This window comes from Nothobranchius furzeri, chromosome 14 (genome assembly GCF_043380555.1).
Source record: "Nothobranchius furzeri strain GRZ-AD chromosome 14, NfurGRZ-RIMD1, whole genome shotgun sequence".
Lineage (NCBI taxonomy): Eukaryota > Metazoa > Chordata > Actinopteri > Cyprinodontiformes > Nothobranchiidae > Nothobranchius > Nothobranchius furzeri.
In genome coordinates this window covers 16,714,129-16,726,382 of record NC_091754.1, presented here as the reverse complement: position 1 = coordinate 16,726,382, position 12,254 = coordinate 16,714,129, and the positions used below count along the sequence as shown (strand labels likewise).

The 12,254-nt window shown below is 47.3% G+C and overlaps 1 protein-coding gene across 8 annotated transcripts in view; it reads left to right on the top strand.

Annotated features, from left to right (window-relative positions):
- Positions 1-12,254, top strand: part of map2 (microtubule-associated protein 2) — a 108,224-nt gene that overhangs the window by 9,007 nt on the left and 86,963 nt on the right. The window contains exon 1 of one of the 8 annotated variants that reach the window (XM_054747037.2): positions 11,506-11,573. The exons of the other annotated variants lie outside the window; for them this stretch is intronic. The gene's annotated coding sequence lies outside the window, so the exon portion shown is untranslated. Of the gene's footprint in view, positions 1-11,505; positions 11,574-12,254 lie in introns of those variants that run through there. 8 annotated transcript variants of the gene reach the window in all.

Genomic DNA, 12,254 nt, shown 5'->3' with positions numbered 1-12,254 from the left:
TTTCATAATAATGAGGCTAAACCAGTTTTGTTTGACAAAATGAGTTTCCATGTGGGAAACGTGCCTGGTGTGCCGGTATTCCCCACCTTATCATGAAAAGTGTTACCAGATGTGCTCTTTGTGTGTGTGTGTGTGTGTGTGTGTGTGTGTGTGTGTGTGTGTGTGTGTGTGTGTGTGTGTGTGTGTGTGTGTGTGTGTGTGTGTGTGTGTGTGTGTGTGTGTGTAGTTTTAAACCTGTTGCGGTTCTGTGGAGGTTCTTACATGTCAGACGTGAGAAGAGAACATGAATTATTCCCTGAATGTTTTGAAGTGTTGCTTTTCATCTTTTCAACTGTTGTCTCCAGGGAAGCAAGTCGTCTTTCTTTGGTATTTTACAAACACTTGTGAGGAAACTACACACACAAAGAAAACACACGTGCGCACACACACTAACTGATTTTAGATGATACATGCATTTATCATTATTTTCCTATTTCCTGTAGACATTTTCAACTAGCACACATTTAGCTGTCCACATAGCCTTGGTACACTCTTACCATCAGACTAGCGGCTCTCTGTTGAGTCTAGGCTCCTTCCGTCAATCCCCACCTCACCCTGACTCACTCTGTTTAATTGTAGTAATCAGAACAACACCACGAGGTTTAGACAAGTTGCTAACATTGCATAATGTGTCTCAGAGAATCATTAGGTCTAACCACCCACCATTCTCACACATGCACAGGATGAAAGGCATGCTGTCTTTTTAGGTCTTCAGTGCATAATCCATCCAGTTGATCAACACGTATCCATCTCTTTCCTTTATACCTTTTTTTTGCCAGTAGAACATTTACTTAGTCATCACATCCAACATGCTTTGCTATAGTGACAACCAAATAGTTGAAAAGTGGATGTATAAATAATTGCTTCAGTCCACTGGGGGTGCTTGCTACACACTCAAAAAGAGCTAAAGTGTTAAACACATGACACCTGACAAGCCGACGCATGTAGAGTCTGTCAGATTTACTCTGTTAGTTTACAACACTGACAAGTATCTTCTCCTTCATGATGTGAAGACAAATCAGTTTGAAACGGCTGTGTCTTTGATTCTTCCATCTCTAATTTGTTCGTGTCTCTTTCTTGCTGATTAGATTATTCAATTGAACTTTTGCAAAATGACCATCCATCCATCCATCCATCCATCCATCCATCCATCCATCCATCCATCCATCCATCCATCCATCCATCCATCCATCCATCCATCCATCCATCCATCCATCCATCCATCCATCCATCCATCCATCCATCCATCCATCCATCCATCCATCCATCCATCCATCCATCTTTCTAGTTTTCTAGGGTGGTGAGGACAGCAGCCTGAGCAGGGAGGCCCAGACTTCCCTCTCCCCAGCCACTTAGGCAAGCTCCTCCGGGGAAATCCCAAGGCGTTCCCTGGCCAGCCAAGATACATAGACCCTCCAGTGTGTCCTGGGTTAACCTTTAGGCCTTCTCCCCGTTGGACGTACCTGGAACACTTCACCAGAGAGGTGTCCCGGAGGCATCCTAACCAGATGCCCGAGCCACGTCAACTGACCGAGAGCCCAGACACTCTGCAGAGACGGCAAATTTCGGCCGCTCGTGGCCAACGCCCGCATCACTGTAGGCACAGCAATAATCTGCCTATCGATCTCACACTCTATTTTTCCTTCAATCGTAAACAAGAACCCAAAATACTTAAACACCTCCTCTTGAGGCAGGATCTCATCCCTGACCCGGAGAAGGCATTCTAACCTTTTCCGACTCAAGACCATAGTGCTAGATTTAGAGGAGCGGATTCTCATCCCAGCTGCTTCACACTTTGCTGCAATCCGCTCCAGCAAAATGCCAGATCAGTCTTATGAAGCCCATAGCACCACATCATCTGCAAAAGCAGAGACCCGATCCTCAGGCCACTAAAATGGATCTTCTCAACTCCTTGGCTCATGGTGGTAATCCTGGGGCATGTTGAGTTATTTGTACAATGAGCAGATTGTAAATGTTGCTGTGGATTACCAGTTGGTCATGACTGCAAATAATTACGTCACAAAATGTCTTCTTTCCAGTGTTTTCTTCCTCCAGAGTACTTATATTTGTGTACGTATTTTGTCGCTAGTCCCACGTTTAACCGTCTCCGCCACGGTTTGTGTTTAACGGTTCTTCTTGAAAACATAAAGTAAAAATATCTGCTTCTCTCCCTTCAACATGAGCCTTCACTAAAGCTGAATCAGCTAATGCTGTTATCAGTTGCCATGGAGACTGACAGTTAAGAGTGTTGCTGTGGAAACTGAGCGGCTGCTCATTACCACTCACCGCAACCTTCCACACTCCCTTTAGCAGCTCCTCATAAATGTACACACACACACACACACACACACACACACACACACACACACACACACACACACACACACACACACACACACACACACACACACACACACACACACACACACATGCTACGCTTTTAAAATATATCAGATGTGTGTGTGTGAAGGATGTGTGTTCTCTCTGATGGGAAAACCTGTGCAAATATGTGACAAGTTGCATTATTTATGCAACAGTTAAATGATAAAGTGAGGGGGATGATTCACTTCTGAACATATTTAACGTGTCGTTTCTTTCACCCTAAAATATCCGAGGGCACAGCAGTAGGTATGGAGGCTGGAAAGTTATGTTTTTGTAGATAATTTAAATGTACCAAATCTACAAATGATCAAATTAGAAGCTTGAAAAGCCTCTGGAGAACTCTTGGTACAGGCATGGACCAGTATGACATTCGCCATCTCTTAGTCTTATCAGTCTCATCAGTCTTAGGCCTAGTCCACACGTAGCCGGGGTTTTTTGAAAATGAATATCCGCCCCTCCAAAAACTTGCATCCACACCACCGCGTTTTAAAAACAAACTCTGTCCACACGTACCCGGATAAATACGTTGTTAAGGACATGCCAGACCTGTAGGCGGCAGTACTTCCCCCGTTCTCAACCTCGTCCTTCGTCTGTGGTCTTCCGCAAGGAGCAGTAATTCCGCTTGCAAAAACAAACAAGCAGAAAGCACTTGGACAACTGATGGATCGGGTAGTGACAGAGCGCAGCTCTGAGGGCTTCCATGATGCTGGCTAGTGTAAACACAGGTCGCACACGTGATGTCAGCATTTTTTGTCGCGGAAAGTGACGTTGCGGACCTTAAAACTCCGGTTTTGTCCGTCCACACGCAGACACCCAAAACTGAAAAAAACGCAGATCTTCACTTTGGCCGGAGTTTTTAAAAAGATCCGTTTTCGTGTGAAAAAACTCAGTTTTCGTGTGGATGACAGGCCAAAACGTAGAAAAATATCTACGTTTTGGCAGATCCCCGGCTACGTGTGGACAGGGCCTTAGTTTTTAGTGTGACAGTCTTAGTTTTTCCTCATCTCCTCCTGATGAGTCTGTGAGCTCCCTCTTTTACTGCGTCCTCATCAGTGGAATGTGGAGCACCTGTGCGGCGCACCTGTGCGTTCCAGCAGGTGTGGGCGGAGCCACCAGGACTACATACCAGCTCTAAGCTGGCCCGAGGGCTGCCAACCGTAACAGTGATTATTCTGTACATTAAACATATCAGTTGTATTCATGATCTAAAACATGCAGGAACCGTGCTGGAACCAGACGTCAGCACCAGGTTTGTCACCTCATCTCCCAACAGAGCGACCCGCCAGTCTGACATTGCAAGTGGAATATTGCAAGTACACCTGGCTGCAGCATGCAGTAAGGGGTGGCATTGAGCCAGTTGTCAGACCCGTTTGAACCACGGCTGTTACTAGTTTACAATTGTTAATAGGGAGCCTAAGTCACACCCATCTACTTCCGGACCATGGATCCCCGGATGAACGAAAAAATGAATGCAAGTCAGTGAGGCTAAAAACGTTATTTTCTAATTCCGCTCGTTATGTTCCATGGATATGACACATGATGTGAAATTTAAAAAAGCATTGTGATACCAAGAATGCACTTATTTACAAACGGGGGGGAAATGCTATTTTAGATTTTGTGTGAAAATAAGTTCAGGACTACAAATGCGCTTCAGGAAAGTGATGTCATCAAAGCAGACACAGAGAAAAACAGAGGGGAAATGGCTGCAAGTTAAGCAAACTTCAAATCCTTCCTTCAGGAGGAAAGAACCACCATAAATCTGGCCATGTGGTAAGTAGCAGCTATGCTAGAGGAGAAGAGATTATGTGATGACGCGCCGATATCTGATTTGTAGTCTAACAGCTAACTTTTACAAGCTAATAAATCTCAAAGTACGTGACAGGCGTGTTTGAAACACCCATCATTACTTCTGATTTAAATTGCAGTACAACATACGTGCGATCCAGGGTCTAAAGCAAAGCGAATTAGAAAATAGCTCTATTAGCCCCGTTGACTTACATCCATTTTTGCGTTCCGGGGACCCATGAGCCGACGGGAAAGGGAGGAGACTGAGGCTCCCTATACTCTGTTCGATGTTCAAATTAAGCAAGATAAATTTAATTTGCTACATGACAAATCCTGAATTCATACCCCAAAATGAAAAGGTTCCTTTCAGCAAATCTCTGCCTGTAAACGCTCCAAAGTGTATTTTGTATTATCTGCATGGTGGGCTGCATGGTGACACAGTGGTTAGCACTGTTGCCTCGCAACACAAAGGTCGCAGGTTCGAAACTCGGTTGCGGCCTTTCTGCGTGGAGTTGCATGTTCTCCCCATGCATGCGTGGGTTTCCTCCGGGTACTCCGGTTTCCCCCACAGATCACAACATGCCCTATAGGTTAAAAAAAATTGTAAGTCTGTCACGCCCTGTCCTGTCTACTCTTAGGTTTTGTCTGTTCTCCGTTAATTGCTCCCACCTGCCTCTTGTTTCCCAATCACCATAGCTCCCGCTCCTCTTGTATTTAAACCCCTTCTGTTCTGTGTTCCCTGTCGTGTCATTGTTTCAGTGTTCCAGCGTGTGACTCTAATAAATCAATGTTAGAAGTTCTCACCTGCCTGCCTGTTTTCCTCCCCGCGTGTGGATCCTTGCCTCACCTCAGCTCACCTCGCCACACGCTCGTGACAGAATGACACGACCCCCTGAAGGGTCCAGCGGGGAGATCCTCCCATGGAAGTATTTATTCCAGTTCTTCTCCGCCGACTATCGACCGGCTTCTCCTTCCCCAGCTCCAGCTCCGCCTCGCCGCAGACGGCGTCCCCGACCTTCTGCCTCGGCGTTCCTCGCCGGCCTTCCGGAACCGGACGGGACGTTGGAGGGAGAGATGCTCCGGGATCGCTCCAGCTTCGAGGGCACGAGGCTGGCTTTCTGCTCCCCCGGGGTTGGTCCACGGCGTGGGGAGAGACGCCGGAATCCACCGCAGCCCTGCGCTTCAGGACGGAGCTGCGAGCCCACCGCTGGCCGTGCTCGGCGAGCCAGTTCGGACACGCCCCCGGTCAGACCAGCTGTCCCGTCGCCGGCCGATTCGGCGTCTGCAGGAGGAGGAGCTGCGCTCGCAGCCCTGTGGGCGGAGCACGCCAGTCTACAGGTTGAAACAGCCCAGGTTCGTCAGACCATCGAACTCCAAGTCCTCCAGCTAGATGATCTGCTCGCTGAACTCCGCGGGCTCCAGCTGGACGATCTGCTCGCTGAGCTCCAGCTGGACCACCTGCTCGCTGAGCTCCAGCTGGACGAACTGTTCGCGGCTCCGGCTGAACCAGCTGTCCCGCCTCCGGTCCACTCGGCTCCTCTGTCATCTGTGGGAGGTGGAGCCACACCCACAGTCCAGCCAACTGAACTGGCCAGTCAACGGGCTGAGCTGGTCCGGCTTCAACAGAGCGCCCATTCTAATCAGCTCCGACTCGACGCTCTGCGCTCCCTGTCTTCAGCACTAGCACTGCTCGTTCACTCAAGGCCTGTTCCAGGGGGGGTCCAGAAGCAGACGTTGCAGGCCCAGAAGCAGACGGTTCCGGTTCCGGCCCAGAAGCAGACAATGCGGGCCCAGAAGCAGACGGTACCAGCCCAGAAGCAGATGGGTCTGGTGCAGGCCCAGAAGCAGACGTTACCAGCCCAGAGGTCAGCGGTTCGGGGCCCAGCGGTCCAGAAGCCAGAGGACCAGAAGCGGATGAAAGTCAACACCGCCTCCATTCCAAGGGTCGACGCCTCCATTCCAAGGGTCGACTCCTCCATTCCAAGGGTCGACGCCTCCATTCCAAGGGTCGACGCCTCCATTCCAAGGGTCGACGCCTCCATTCCTGAAGTTGGCTCGTCTGATGACGTCGCCGCCTCCACTCCTGAAGTTGGCTCGCCTGATGACGTCGCCGCCTCCACTCCTGAAGTTGGCTCGTCTGATGACGTCGCCGCCCCCACTCCTGAAGTTGGCTCGTCTGATGACGTCGCCGCCTCCACTCCTGAAGTTGGCTCGTCTGATGACGTCGCCGACTCCACTCCTGAAGTTGGCTCGTCTGATGACGTCGCCGCCTCCACTCCTGAAGTTGGCTCGTCTGATGACGTCGCCGCCTCCACTCCTGAAGTTGGCTCGTCCGATGACGTCGCCGCCTCCACTCCTGAAGTCGGCTCGTCCGATGACGTCGCCGCCTCCAGTCCTGAAGTCGGCTCGTCCGATGACGTCGCCGCCTCCACTCCTGAAGTCGGCTCGTCCGATGACGTCGCCGCCTCCACTCCTGAAGTCGGCTCGTCCGATGACGTCGCCGCCTCCACTCCTGAAGTCGGCTCGTCCGATGACGTCGCGTCTGGTCTGACGTCTCCTCCGTGTCCGGTTCTGATGGTGACTCTGAAGGTCGCTCCGGTCCAGCCTGCAGGGACTTTGTCCCCGGCCCAGCCTGCAGGGCTCCTCTACCGCAGGCGCCGCCCTCCCATGGCCCGTCGCCTCCTCTTCTGCCCCAGGCGCAGGCCCCCAAGGGTCCGTCCCCATCTCCTCATCTGCCCCTGGCACAGGCCTCCAAGGGCCTGTCCTCGCCTCCTCATCTGCCCCAGGCGCCGGCCTCCAAGGGACTGTCGCCTCCTCATCTGCCCCAGACGCAGGCCCCCTAGGGTTCGTCCTCGTCTCCTCATCTGCCCCAGGCGCCGGCCTCCAAGGGCCCGTCGCCTCCTCATCTGCCCCAGGCGCCGGCCTCCAAGGGCCCGTCGCCTCCTCATCTGCAGCAGGCGCCGACCTCCAAGGGCCCGTCGCCTCCTCATCTGCAGCAGGCGCAGGCCTCCTGACTCTGCTGATCCCTGCCGCCTCTCCTGTGGTCCCTCAGTTCCTCTGGGCCCTCCCTCCGGGTCCCCCTCCTCCCGCCCTGCTCCTTGTTCCTGTGGGCGTCTGGGATCCGCCCTTTGAGGGGGGGGGGGGGGGGGGTACTGTGACGCCCTGTCCTGTCTACTCTTAGGTTTTGTCTGTTCTCCGTTAATTGCTCCCACCTGCCTCTTGTTTCCCAATCACCATAGCTCCCGCTCCTCTTGTATTTAAACCCCTTCTGTTCTGTGTTCCCTGTCGTGTCATTGTTTCAGTGTTCCAGCGTGTGACTCTAATAAATCAATGTTAGAAGTTCTCACCTGCCTGCCTGTTTTCCTCCCCGCGTGTGGATCCTTGCCTCACCTCAGCTCACCTCGCCACACGCTCGTGACAAAGTCGCTTTGGATAAAAGCGTCTGCTAAGCACATAAACATAAACATCTGTGGTAGTTAGTGGCATTATTATCTGACATTTGTTTAATTTTGCCCTCTGCTGATTTGACTCTAGGTGACATCTGCAGTAATGTATTTAGCTTGTTGAAACAGATTTCATTTGTTTATATTTTAGTTTTCTGATTATTTTCTGCAAAATATTTGATGTCTCTAAATATCTTTGAATTTGGTCGTTTCAATGCAGCATTTTAGTTGATACTCTGCTCACACATGGACTCACACTGGCTAAATAAACAAAGAAAGCAAAGAAACAGAATAGTCCTTTTATTTTAAAAAGGTTATAAATAAAGGGTTGAAAACATAATACTGCCAAATATTACCAAAAAAAAAAAAAGTTGATGCCACGGCCAGGAGGGGAACCTACGCAAAACCACACTAGTCTGACACCATAACCACTACACCAATAAATCTGACACAACAAACATGATGCCTAGTACACACATCTATTGCCATCACGGGTGTCTTAGTAGATGGGATGTGTGGCTTCTACTGCGGAGTTCCAGCAGAATTAATTTCAGAAGTAGTTTGTCAGAACATCCACAGATTATCCAGGATTCAGAACCGAAACCAGACTAGCTTTCAGGGGGAGGAGAAACACCTGGTAGTGGGCTACTTTCTCCTATTTGCAGGAAAGATCTTCACGTTGACCAAATTTCAAATGAGAGAGGAAAATGCATGATTACAGCCAAAAAGGGTTTGGAGGTATTTCTTATGAGGAAATGTTAATATCACATGGTAAAAAGTTCCAAAAAGTAGATTTTTCATGATATGGAACTTTTACTAAAACTGTTCAACGGACCTCTAAACTCCAACCTCCTCAGTCTTGCGTTTTTAGGTGAAATTAGTTACAGCACCCCCTTGGGATTCCAGAGCTCTTGCACCCTCTACTGATGGAATGACAAATAAAAAAATCTCAATATTGAACATTTTGCAGAATATCAAAGCAAAAGGAAAGCAGACATTGTCATTTAAGAGTTTGATTTTATGTTCACCCAAAGGTGAAACATCATTTTTGAACCATTATAACAAAAATGGAAAATGCCACCAAATGTGCTTTTTTTTTTTACTATTTAAAAAAATTATTTTAATGATTCCAGATATATTTTTCAAGCCTGTATCATATTATCTTCTGGTGATTAGAGTGAAATCTACAAACAACACTATGATACTTCCTGTTTGTTATTTATTTCTAAATGTGTCAGGTTCCAACTTGAAAAAAAAAAGTGGGACAGCATCTTCCAGAAAGTGATAAATCATCAGCCTCGGCTTTTCCAAGAAGTGTATTGTAGTTCTGAATGCATTTGCTGGCATTTCCCTTTCAATTTTTATGTTGCACATTTAATCGCCACTAATTTATTCTACAATAAGTTTCATCAGAAAATACCATTTTCCTTTTACTGTCCCCATCGTCGTCACCGTCTTTGCGAACCCTCCTCCTGGCGTTTCTGGTGGCACAAAGTCCCTCAACACTTTGAGACTGAACGACCTTGAGTGTTTTGATGATGTCACAGGGAATTGTTGTTGTTTGCTCTGTCAACCACCCCTTTGTGAGTGACATAGTGCAAATGCATTCAGGAATGTTGCCTTGCCATCTTCTATCTAGCTTTGGTGTTGCCTAGCAACATGGATGACATAGACATTGCTGAAGGCCAGCTGGAGATTTTGCTGTGAACGCGTTTCAAAAGAAAAGGATTTTGGTCAAAACAGAATCATTTTATGAAGATCTGTAGAAATTCTCCTGCCAGGTGTGATGTTCGAAATGTCCTCCTTCAGCCTCTTTTGTAATGATTATATTTATTATTACGTTTCTGAGCTGATGTTGGTTTTCATTGATTCGAGTCCAGATAAATTGTCTCAGCAGGAGGCCAAAACACTTTTAGCTATAAAACTGAAATGTAAAATGTTGTCTAATGAAACAAAACTAGAAGCTCTGAACATTTCACCCTCCTTCCCTCAGGCAGAACACGGAGCTACTTCAAATCCCAGACTGAAGAAAGCCAAGGAGGCTCATGCATTTTGCAATTCGTTTTACCAGAAATGAATTTTTGGTGTTTACTGAAGATTTTTGTTCTCCCATGTCTCTAACATGCTGTTGCATGACATGAAATATAATTTTGAACAATAACAAGTCACACAGATGCAATGCTTCTCTCAGGTCTGACCCTCAAGGAGAGAAAATAAACAATTGCGGTGGAGAAAGAAAAAGATGACAGATTCTGAGGAGAAGACAGACATTTGCTCTCCTCTTAGCCACAGCGCCATCTTTCATTGTCTCGTTGCCTTCTGGTGTGTTTATCTTGTTTACATAAGGAGCTTCAGTTGCTTTTGAGAGCGTTTTTATACAGACACAAGCATTTACAAGCAAGTTTTGAGTGGATTAAAGCTGGGGTGTGATAGCCTGGAATCTAGACCAGGGGTGGGCAGTCCAGGGGCCTCATTTATCAAGCTTGCTTACGCACAAAACGGGGTCAGAAAACTGCGTAAGCAACTTTCCACGCAAACTTTGGGATTTATGAAAGAAAACTTAGTGGAAAAATGTACGCAGCTTTAGGTTGACTGAGGACCTGGCACATTTTGGACATGGAGAGCACCTGCAGTGCTGCTGCTGAGATGGATAAAATGATGAAATCCTGCAGCATTATCACTTGTACTGCTTTGTTTTCACACAGAAAAAAAAACCCACGCACACACACACACACACACACACACACACACACACACACACACACACACACACACACACACACACACACACACACACACACAGACAGCCTGAAGCGCAGAATACGGATTGCAGAATATCAGCGGGGGGACAGATTGAGACAGAATGTCATGTGTCTGTGACAGTGTGTGTGTCCTGTTACTGTGGCCCGATTGATCATGCGCCCTGGTTACTTGGACAAGGGAGATCTCCATTTGGGTGACTGGTTAGCGCATGTGACTTTCACCCGGAAGTCTGGGGATCAAATCCTGCTTGGACCATTTTTTGATACCCGCCACAGATCTCTCTGAAGAATTAACAACATTGACGGCTTCAGCAACTCTGTGCCACTCTGTGTATTTTCTCTTATTTGTTTTGCAAAAGCACTTCCTTTCACTTCTCCACCTCACCCACTAGTTCCTCAATTCTGCTTGTGAAACAGCGCTTCCTTGTTCTGCAGTCATGATTGAAATGCTGCAACAAGCCGACTTATGTATATCCATGAGATCCATAAGGCACTTTGCATTGACTATTTATGGCAGTAAGTGGGCTGAGAACCTTACAAGATAGTTTCTGATTTATGAAGCGAACATTGCATGCAGCTGTGCATACTCCATGTTTGATAGATCACAAACCTACTTGGTATAAGTAATTTTTTTTTGCTGAGCATAAGGTTTTAGTAAGGATTCTACGCAATGTTTGATAAATGAGACCCCGGTTCTCAAGGGCCGCTATCCAGCAGGTTTTAGTTGTTTACCTGCTCCAACACACCTGGTTCCTGGATGAATCACCTGTTCAGCAGCTCATCAGGCACTGCAGAAGCCTGCTAATCACTAGCAGATTCAAACCAGGTGTGTTTAAGCAGAGAAACAACTAAAACCTGCTAGAAAGCGGCCCTTGAGAACCAGGATTGCTCACCCTGATCTAGACGTCTTTGCTAAAGCAAAAATAATTTTGCTTTGTATTTCCATCTAGGCAGGCTGCATTGGAACCTTCACAAGAATGGCCAGGATTGTGGCTGACCAACAAAGCGAGTTTATTTAGAAAAACGATGTATTATTTTATGTTCTTTTTCTTATGTTTTATGTAGTTCTTCCACGATGTAATGGCGGACTGTCCTGTTGTCTGACATCTGTAGCGGTCCAATCACCGTGTTCTATTGGTTTGGTGGGCCAATCACGCACATGGTAGGCGATATGTTACTAAAAAATAAAGCTGTTTGAAATGGCCTTTGTTTCAAATTTCATTAGTCTGGCAACGCTCCATTGACGGCTCTCGGTGTTGGGGCGGGTTCTACCGTTGTCTTTCAAATGATCTCCGCATTCCACTGGACAATGAATGTGACATCCTCTTGTTTCACTCTGTTGCATCGTCCCACCCACCAGGCATATAGAGTGCCCTGATTGGCCCACAAAGCGGATAAAGCTCTGTGATTTGTTCACTAAGCAGATAGAGCACTATGATTGGCCCACCATTATGGACCAATCACAGCTCTTTACATCGCTAGAGAATAAGAATAATAAATGCGAGGGAAAGGAAGTGCAGACAAGAGACGTTTCTTTATAATTTTTTTCCAGCGAAAGACAACTGCGCGTGCTAAACCTATTTAACCTGCCTGATCGCTTGGTGCATGTGTTCCCACGGCATGGTTGGATCACTTCAGTTTGTGTCCATATAAACAGAGATTTGGGATTTCAGATCAACCAAGATTTGAATGGGATTGGGGAAATTTGGCGTATGTAAATGTAGCTATTGTCTCTTTAAGAGGCATGAAGAAGAATGTTTTAAGCTAGCTTGTTTTGCAGATTTGCCATTGTAGCTTTAACCTATATCAATCTGAAGAAGCATAAACAATAAAACAATTTCAG